The sequence below is a fragment of the Cebus imitator genome, unplaced genomic scaffold (assembly GCF_001604975.1).
Source record: "Cebus imitator isolate Cc_AM_T3 unplaced genomic scaffold, Cebus_imitator-1.0 Scaffold93, whole genome shotgun sequence".
Classification (NCBI taxonomy): Eukaryota; Metazoa; Chordata; class Mammalia; order Primates; family Cebidae; genus Cebus; species Cebus imitator.
Window position 1 is genome coordinate 6,724,562 of NW_016107408.1, and position 9,420 is coordinate 6,733,981.

Consider the following 9,420-nt stretch of genomic DNA (forward strand, 5'->3'; position numbering starts at 1 on the left):
GTGTTGGGATTATGGGCATGTGCCACTGCGACCAGCCTAAAGACTCTGTTTTCTATTACTGTGGGTTTCAGACACCATGTCTTCAACCCTGTCAGTGACTGCCTCAACACAGTGGGCCTGCTGACCAGATTTTCCCTTTGCACTCAGAGCCTGTGTCCCTGAACAGCACTTGGGACTTCGCCTTCGTGCTTGTAAAGGGTTACTAGACTGTGACTCTTTCCATGTCAATAAACAGGGGTCTGCACTAGCCTTGTATAATGGCTCTATAATAATTCTACGGTAGGTAAAACTCAGATGTCCTAGCTCTCACCAGCAATGAGTGCAAATGACATCACAGTAACATCAACACTTCAGTCTCAACAGCTCAGCCCTTGCCGGCTCATTCAGGAATTCTGATGCTTTCTCTGAAGTTTCCCCAGTTATTTCTGGGTTGGCTGTGCAGTTACTTCATGTGTGCTCAGGTATGAGGCCTTTCACTGTATTTCACTCCAGCCTCCTGGTCACTGCCCGGCTGCCCTAGCATCCCCATCCGCCACGAGCCTACTGCTGGGGAAGTGGTGTCCAGTCAGGTATGAAAGTGACTTGGTGGCCCGTGGCAGAGTGAAGAATGTGAAGAATGGCCCTCACCATACACTGGGTGGCATCTTGGCCCAATGTGGCCCCGCTAGAGCCCGGAGCCTCCGTCTTCCACACATCAGCCCTGCAGCCTCCCCTCCCCACTCTTCCTGCCACAGAGTGGCTCCAGTGGCAGAGCAGGTGCTCGTCGTTCCTCCTTTCAACCTCGTTTCTGATTTTGTTCCCAACCACCCCTACAAACACATGAAAATCTTCTTCCTTCTCTCTTCCTCTTCCAAAATAAAAGTCCTTATACTAAGATCACCTTATTCATTACTAGTAAAAGCATGAATTCTACAGGCTGGGAGCAAATCCTGACCCTGCCAGTTACAGGTTATGTGAATTTGGGCAAGTTACCAAATTTCCCAGTGCTTCCGTTTCTTTATCTGTGAAATGGGGGCAGTGACAGTTACCAGGGAGGGGTCCTGATCCAGACCCCAAAAGAGGGTTCTTGGATCTTGAGCAAGAAATAATTTGGGGTGAGTCCATAAAGTGAAAGCAAGTTTATTAGAAAAGCAATGGAATAAAAGAATGGCTACTTGGCTGGGCAGAGTGGTTAAGCCTCTAATCCTAGCACTTTGGGAGGCCCAAGCAGGCAGATCACGAGGTCAGGGGTTTGAGACCAGTCTGGCCAACATGGTGAAACCCCATCTCTACTAAAAATACAAAAAATCGCCGGGCATGGTGATGCGTGCCTGTAATCCCAGCTACTTGGGAGGCTGAAGAATTGGTTGAACCCAGGAGGCGGAGGTTTGCAGTGAGCTGAGACAGCACCACTGCATTCCAGCCAGGGCTAGAGAGCGAGACTCCATCTCAAAAACAAATAAATAAATAAAAATAAAAAGAGACTTCTGCCCTTGAAGAGCTTACACCCAAATGAAAGGAGGTAAACATAAGCAAAGGTGATGATTTGAAGATACGTATCTGCAACATATTACCACCTGCAGGACAATATAATCCACACCAAAGGCCATAGTAATGAGTGGATGGGAATGGGGAGACTGGAATGCAGAAGAGGCTCTTGGTCTTGCAAATTTAAACTAACTTCCAAATAGGGGCAAATTCTGGCCCTGGTTGTTGTCGTTTTTGCCTTATTTTTATTTAAAAAATGAAGCCAGACTAGGCGCAGTGACTCACCTTTGTAATCCCAGCACTTTAAGAGGCCAAAACAGGAGGATTGCTTGAGGCCAGGAGTTTGAGACCAACCCAGGCAACACAGTGTGAAACCTACTTCATCTATACGAAATAAAAATAATCAGCCGGGCGTGGTGACGCTCGCCTGTCATCCCAGCCATTCGGGAAGCTGAGGCGGGAGGATCACTTGAGCCCAGGAGGTCGAGGCTGCAATGAGCTATGATTGCACCACTGCACTCCAGCCTGAGTGCCGGGGTGAAAACCCTGCCTCAAAAACAAACCAAAAAAACCCAGAAACAAACAAAAAAATGAAGCCAAGGTGGTTGCCTGGAAAATAACACTCAGAAGAGGGGTGAATGTTACATCATTCTCCGTTCTTTTCGTAATTCCACTCGTGACACTCGCCTGTTTTCCTTTCTCGGAATAAAAAGCACGCTCGGCCTGGGCAGCCGCCGAGGCCAAGCCCCGTCGCTCTCGAGCGCCCCCTGCCGTCTGCGCCTGGGCCTCACCCCAATCTTAAAAACACCTGAGCTGGAGGTTGCACGATTTTCTTGGAATCTCTCTTCTTCACTATCCCAATGAACCACCCCAAATACCTCTATCCTCCCTCAAACAAAATACACAAAGCAATTAAAAAAAGATATTCGGCCGAGCCCCGGTTTCCTCATCCGTCCCTGCCCCCTCGAACTTTCTGTGTTTCCCGTCTCGGCCAGGGACAACCTGTGCTGAAGCTCAATGACTTTACGGCAGCAGCGACCCTCTAGCTTCGTTTTCTGACAGCCGTGGTTCTTCACAGGCCTGGTTTCCCATCCCGACCCTCCACTGCCGCTGGTGGCGACCACCACCATCTTACCCCCGGCTCTACAGTCGCGCTGAGGACGCGGCCGGCCCCCAGCCACCGCGGTTTTGAACTACATTTCCCTTCAGCCCTTTCTCAACATCGCGAGAGTTCCGGAGGGATTGTCGGGAAGACTTGCATGCAGGCGCGATCTCGCGTTCTTTTCGCTGTCGGCCGCGTGGCTGAAAGTCATGGTTGGTCCCGTCGGTGTTGAGCATGGCCAACAGCCTCAGGCATTTGTCATGGTAAGGCTGCCTGAATGGAAAAATGGGGTCTTCCTTGACACAGCACTAACACACTTGGTCTCCCTTCCTCAGAGACGAAGTGGTGATAAGCTCGGCTTCTCCCTCATAGGGTGGTTGGGAGGGTTAACAAGTACTGGATGAGAAAATGCTTTCCAGGCGGCGAGAAAATGTTATGTGAAGGGAGAAAGCTCAAGCCCGTCCTCGGCGTTACAGGGCCGGCTTCTGCCGGGGAGAGATCCTAATAACCTAGGCAGCCCCGTGCCCCTCAGCCGCGCGTGTGCTGAGCGTGGGCGCCCGGGGGTCTTTGGTGTCCGCGTACAGGCAAACTTTGACGGTGGTGGTTCTCAATTCAGCATCAGTATTTTTAACGTGTGAAGACATGATTCCACTTGGAGTGCTTTGAGGACGGCCTCGATCGGTAGTTTATATTTAACTTTACAGATAGGAATCAATAGGATTGCAGACTTATTCTTGAAAGCCACGGTTTTAACACGAGCCTTTCTTCCTTCCTCAGAAGCCCTTCTTTGGCATCTGCAGATACGGTGAAAAGCAGAGTTCCAGGTTGAAGGTTCACAGTAATGGATGGAGCCCTAACATGAGTTAAAATGGGTGCAGGCAGGGCCTGAGTGGTCGCCAGAAATGAGAAAGCAGAGTTGGTCCCATCACATACATTCACCTCCTGCTTTATTCTGAAGTTAGAATGTGAGAATACGTGTTGACATACAAGCCAGCTATGGTAAGAAATTACGCAGAATTCAGAATGCTAATTATTTTAATGATAAAAATGAGGGTCCCTGCCCAAGTAATTTGGGGCCACTAGGTGTCACTGTCGCCAACGTGGATCCTTGTCAGGGCATGCAGGGGTGAAAGAGGGACGTGGAAAATGCATTTTGGATCGCTGGGATTTAGGAATCTTTGTTATTGGCTGAGCTGAGGATGATTTAAAGTTATCCCTGTCTGAAGTGACATCTTTTGTGAGGAGATCTGACTTGCTGAGGCTCAGCCTTTTAATACAAGTCTGGAGAATAAACCTTAAGGGGGTTTCTGTTAGAATTAAGCCTGTCATCCTTCTCTTAGATTAAAGGTGTTGGCCGTGGTCTTGAAAGCAGTCATGTGAAAACTCATCACTTAAAGATGTTAAGTGTAAGGATCTTCATGATGAAATTTCTGTAAATGGTAAGATTTTTATTTCTTTCATAGAATTGAATAGCCGATGGTCTCCTTTAAGTATTGGTCCTTTTTTTTTTTTTTTGAGACAGAGTTTCACTCTTGTTACCCAGGCTGGAGTGCAATGGCGCGATCTCGGCTCACTGCAACCTCCGCCTCCTGGGTTCAGGCAATTCTCCTGCCTCAACCTCCTGAGTAGCTGGGATTACAGGCACGTGCCACCATGCCCAGCTAATGTTTTGTATTTTTAGTAGAGACGGGGTTTCACCATGTTGACCAGGATGGTCTCGATCTCTTGACATTGTGATCCACCCGCCTCGGCCTCCCAAAGTGCTGGGATTACAGGCTTGAGCCACCGCGCCAGGCTAAGTATTGGTCTTTAGTTTTGGAGATGTGTGGGTCCTCCAGAGTTATGATTGCGCAGATAATGGAAGTAGTGTGGGAATCCTTTTGCTAGGGTCCTTGGCAAGCACTCTCACAAATAGTATTTGTAATAACAATCCCACATGAGGTAAATTTTTTTCCCCACTGTAATGCTGAATAAGTAAAAGTGAGGCTGACAGAGTTCTCTTTCCCAAAGTTAAGCAGTTACTGAGTTAGATTAGACCAGTGGTTCTCAACTGGGGAGAGAGGGTGTTCCTGGCATCTGGTGAATGGTACTATTAATAAATATCCTGGCCAGGCATGGTGAATCACCTGAGGTTAGGAGTTCGAGACCAGCCTGGCCCACATGGTGAAACCTCGTCTCTACTAAATATACAAAAATTAGCTGGGTGTGGTGGCGGGCACATGTAATCCCAGCTGCTCAGGAGACTGAGGCAGGAAAATCACTTGAACCCAGGAGGCAGAGGTTGTAGTGAGCTGAGATCGCCCCATTATACTCAGGGTTAGTGATTTCCAAACTTAACTGCATGTCAGAACCACCCAAAAAGTGTTAAAACATACACATTCCTGGGCCTCACCTCTAGGAATGGGTGCGAATGGCTCTGGAGTGGAGTCGAGGAATCATGTGGCCAGTCCAAGAGCAAATGGGTGGTGGTAACTAGCTCAGGGTCTTCAATCTATTGGCTTCCCTGTGCCACGTTGGAAGAATTGCCTTGGGCCACACATAAAATATACTAACACTAATGATAGCTGATGGGCTAAAAGAAAAAAATCTGTGTTTTAAGAAAGTTTACAAATTTGTATTGGGCTGCATTCAAAGTCATCCTGGGCCACATGCAGGCTGTGAGTCAGACAAACTTGAATTAGATGATCTGATCTGTTTTTAGCGCAAGGATTTTGTTATAGTGAGATTATAGTGCTGGCTATTTTTAAGTAGCTCCGGCGGATCTCTAATCCCCTGTCTAAAACACTGAGCTACATGCTTGCTGCTTGCCCTGCAGGGCAGTTTTACATACACAGTTGGATGAAATGGATATGACCTGTGTGACGTCGCTTCTTGGCAGCAGGTACTGTTTGTGTAGCTGGTCTTGAATAGGCTAGCTGAAATGATGAGTGGTCTGCACTGTAGCAGGCATTGTACCGACCACCTAGAGAGACACTGGAAGGGATGCCCCCTACTCAGCTACCAGCCACTGTTGGGAGGGAGCTGGTCTTTCAAAGGGCAGGAACTGCCAGTGTGCCAGATCTGGACACTGGGTGCATCAACCAGACACTAGCTATGCCCTCGAGAGAAAACATAGTCTAATAAAGCAGACGCGATCGGCTAAGAGTTCACATGACGAGGGCTGGGCACGGAGGCTCATGCCTGTATTCCCAGCACTTGACGAGGCTGAAGCAGGCAAATCGCTTGATGCCAAGAGTTCAAGACCAGCCTGGCCAACATGGTGGGACCCTGTCACTACTAAAAGTAGAAAAACTAGCTCGGCGTGGTGGTGCACCCTTGTAACCCCTGCTGCTTGGGAGGCTAAAGCACGAGAATCACTTGAACCTGGGAGGTGGAGGTTACAGTGAGCTGAGATCACACCACTGCACTCCAGCCCGGGTGACGGAATGAGACTTTGTCTTAAGACTTTGCGTAAGGAAAGTGAACAATTTGATAAGAAAAAAATAGTTTGCATGTGCTGTGGCAGTTAGTGCTGTGGGCCAGCAGGTTAGTGGGAGCTGAGTCCATGATGATGTCGAGTTATCCCTGTCCGAAGGCAAAGAGAGGCCTTTCTGTGTGGAATTTGAATGTCTGAAACTCAGTTTCCCAAGTTTGCCTTACAGAAAATTTAAGAAAGCTGCCTGAGAGTTATACTCTGCGTGTATCTTAATTAGTTTTTTTTCTTAATTTCTCTTCCTTCCCAGGTGTAGTCAGCCTCAGTTTCCAAGGCTGGAAAAGGATCCTCTCGTAGCCACATTGTGGGCGCTGCCATGAACCAGGACCTGACCTGGACCCAAAGTACCATGTCTTTAATGCATGTAAGTAGATGAACTGCTAAACAGGCTTGGTGTGGGGGACTGGTCATCTTTTTTGCTTCCCCTGCTCTGGACTTAAAGCAGTATATGCCAAGGGGCGGGGAGGCTTTGGTAGTGTTTTGTTGCTAGGTGTCTGCAATAAGACATAAAACTGGACTGCTTTGCCGGACGCAAGTGAAATGATTGCTTTCCTGTTTGTAAGCTTTATGTTTTTACATCTTGCATATCCCTAAGAAGTCCTACAAGCCTGTGGTGGTTAGGTATCCCTGTCTGAAAACCTTGACTGAGAGAAACAATCTATTCTGAGGCTTCAGGGTTTGGTTCTGTGGTTTTTTGTTTGTCTCCCCCCTACCCCACCTTTTTGTTTTCAGCATTTCCTGCTGAGGGCCCAGTTGAGAGCATCATCCCCCTAAGACAGGAAAGCCAAATGTGTGGTTGCCTTGCTTTGCTTTAGCTCCTTGATTATGGCTCTGAGGGTACAGGCTGTATGATGGGGCAGGAATGGACAAGTGGCCAGGATTTGGTTTATGCTCTTACTGTGGAATGAAAGTGCTTGTTACGTATTTCAAGAAAATGAATGCACTCTTAGAAGCAGATTGGAATGTGGGCTGTATGCCAGCTTGTGGCCATGAGAATGGTTCATGACTCTGACCTTGCCTCTGCTCCAGGGTCCTGACATTTAGGGGAAACCACAGCTGTTTGGTTTCCAGGTGCTTTGTTTAAGGGTGCCAGGGAGGTCTCCTAAGTTTGCAGCTTAGATCCTGTCTGAATGCCACTGCTGGCATGTGAGCAAGAAAGAAGCAAAGTGGCCCTGGAGGCTGGGGGACCTGGCTTTGTTCCCATTTGAACGCCAGGCTGGAAGTACACAAAGACTGCCTTTCTTTTCTGTCGAAATTGGGAGGTGTGTGCAAACTCTTTGTATTTAAGGTTGCATTTTTGCTAGACGCCAAAGAAGCTATATTCTGGGTGAAATTTAATGAACCTAAAAACTGCCCCCAGTAATTTACAGCCTGCAAGTAAAACAGTGAAAAGGGCAGGTTATCAAGTGGTTATTGTCTGCTGAGTGGATGTGGCTACAGAACTCACAGGTAACCATAAGATTTGACTTGAAATGTTTCTATCCAGAGGGAGTGCTTTCTAATAGTTCTTTACTGGTCTCTTACCAGAAACTGCTCCCTCAGAGGTACCGTCTGCCTAAAATTAGTCATCCTGGGTCCCCACTAGCCTGCACGGAAACGATGTCAGAATGCCCGTTCTGCTCCCCGCGTGCACACATGCGTAATGGTGGTGAGAATGAGTGCTCTTAGACTGATTACCTTTTCCTCCCAAATTAGCTGTTATACAGCATTCAGTTTTGAGTCACTTCCTTAGCTGCTACTTCAAATTATTCTCCTGTTTTACAGGTTAGCTCCCAGCGATGCCAGATGGGATCGGCACAGCCTTGCCTCTGTGGCTAATTGTTCCTCTAAAGTAATCGCCATGCGTTCTTTGGGCTTCATCTTTAAAGGAATGAAGTGACTAAGATTATTCTGGAAAACCTTTTGGCAGTTAGTGAAATTAGAATACAACCAAGAACATTTTCAGACCTTCGCTATGGATGACCTGGGTATACTCTCACAAATCGATGGGACAACATGGGTTATAAACTGAAGTTAACATGACTCTACTCTGTCGGAGGACCTCAGGGGAAACTGATGAGTTGCAGAGAGTGATGCTTAACCCCGGTACACAGGATGCCAGCTTGTGTTTCCTCTTTTTACTTATCCACTAAATTGATTTTCTGATCTGCTAATGGGTTGCCACCCACAAACACTGCTTTAGCACTTTTACTTCAAATCAATGAAGGATTGATTAGAGTTCTCCTGGTGCCTCCACAGAGTGGCTGCCGGGAACAGATAATGGTTTGCATAGAATATCAGTGGTGTTGTTTCACATAGTGGTCAGAAAATATCTAGTGTTGGCTCACTAAGATAATCAGGTTCCTTTCTCCTTTTTCTTTTCTTTTTTTTTTTTTTACATTTTNCCAGGCTGGTCTTGAACTCCTGATTTCAAGTGACCTGACCACCTTCACTTCCCGCAGTGCTTGGATAACAGGTGTGAGCCACGGCATCCGGCTTTAATTTTTTTATTTATTGAGACAGTCTTGTTCTGTCACCCAGGCTGGGAGTGTAGTGCTATGATCTCTGCAACCTCTATTTCCCAGGTTCAAGTGATTCTTGTGCCTCAGCTTCCCAAGTAACTGGGACTACAGGCGCACACCACCATGCCTGGCTAATTTTTTGTGTTTTAGTAGAGACAGGGTTTTACCCTGTTGCCCAGGCTGGTCTTGAACTCCTGAGCTCGATCTGCCCACCTCAGCCTCCCAAAATGCTAGGATTACAGGTGTGAGCCGCCACACCTGGCCATTTTTCCTTTTTTAAAATTTTAAAGTTGGGGTTTTACTCTGTTACCCTAGCTGGTTTCGAACTCCTGGACTCCAGCGATCCTTCAGCTCCAAGCCCACTACCAGCCTCAAGTTTCTTTACTAAAAGATCACAACATAAGATACAAGGATGGACTGTGACTGTTGAGGGCTGCCTTACGTATCCCGCATTTGACTACATTCTTTCCAAACCAAGTAAACCCAAAGGAACATAACTGCTATCGTGGGGACCAAGGAGGAACTGTTAAAGATTGCCAGGGTCAAGGGAGCTGAGAGGCTTTGTGCTGGTGCCAGCAGCTCTGAAATGTCTCTGAATTCCTGCTGTCCAGGCAGCAGAATGCCATGGTTTCTTCTAAGTAGCTGCTTTGGCAAGTAAAGCCCAAATGTCTATTCTGTTGATCAGAGGTCTCTGAATTTCTGAAGTGGTGTTTTGTTTCTGGTGACTGAGTTAATCCCCATCCCTCTTGTAAAGTGTGTTGATAGAATCAGCCTTTCAAAGCTACAGAAGCAGATTGTGCCCTAAATTGACCAACATGATTGATGTTGCCTTGGGAAGGCTCTTGCCAGCTGTCCCTGTGAAGACACTCCCGCTGCCT

At 47.4% G+C, this 9,420-nt stretch overlaps 1 long non-coding RNA gene and 2 other non-coding genes across 6 annotated transcripts; all 3 read left to right on the forward strand.

Moving 5' to 3' along the window:
• Positions 1 to 2,702: 2,702 nt before the first annotated feature.
• Positions 2,703 to 8,262, forward strand: LOC108309473. Of its 4 annotated transcripts, none has more exons than XR_001827341.2 (6): positions 2,703 to 2,832; positions 3,347 to 3,568; positions 3,910 to 4,008; positions 5,321 to 5,450; positions 6,292 to 6,405; positions 7,806 to 8,262. It is a non-coding gene; the product is annotated as an uncharacterized LOC108309473 (long non-coding RNA). The 4 variants fall into 4 exon arrangements; XR_001827339.2 differs by having other exon boundaries at positions 5,385 to 5,450; XR_001827342.2 differs by lacking the exon at positions 5,321 to 5,450.
• On the forward strand, positions 3,758 to 3,835 carry LOC119472309. Its single transcript, XR_005201443.1, has one exon. It is a non-coding gene; the product is annotated as a small nucleolar RNA R38 (small nucleolar RNA).
• On the forward strand, positions 6,106 to 6,189 carry LOC119472310. The gene has a single exon (XR_005201444.1). It is a non-coding gene; the product is annotated as a small nucleolar RNA R38 (small nucleolar RNA).
• Positions 8,263 to 9,420: the final 1,158 nt, after the last annotated feature.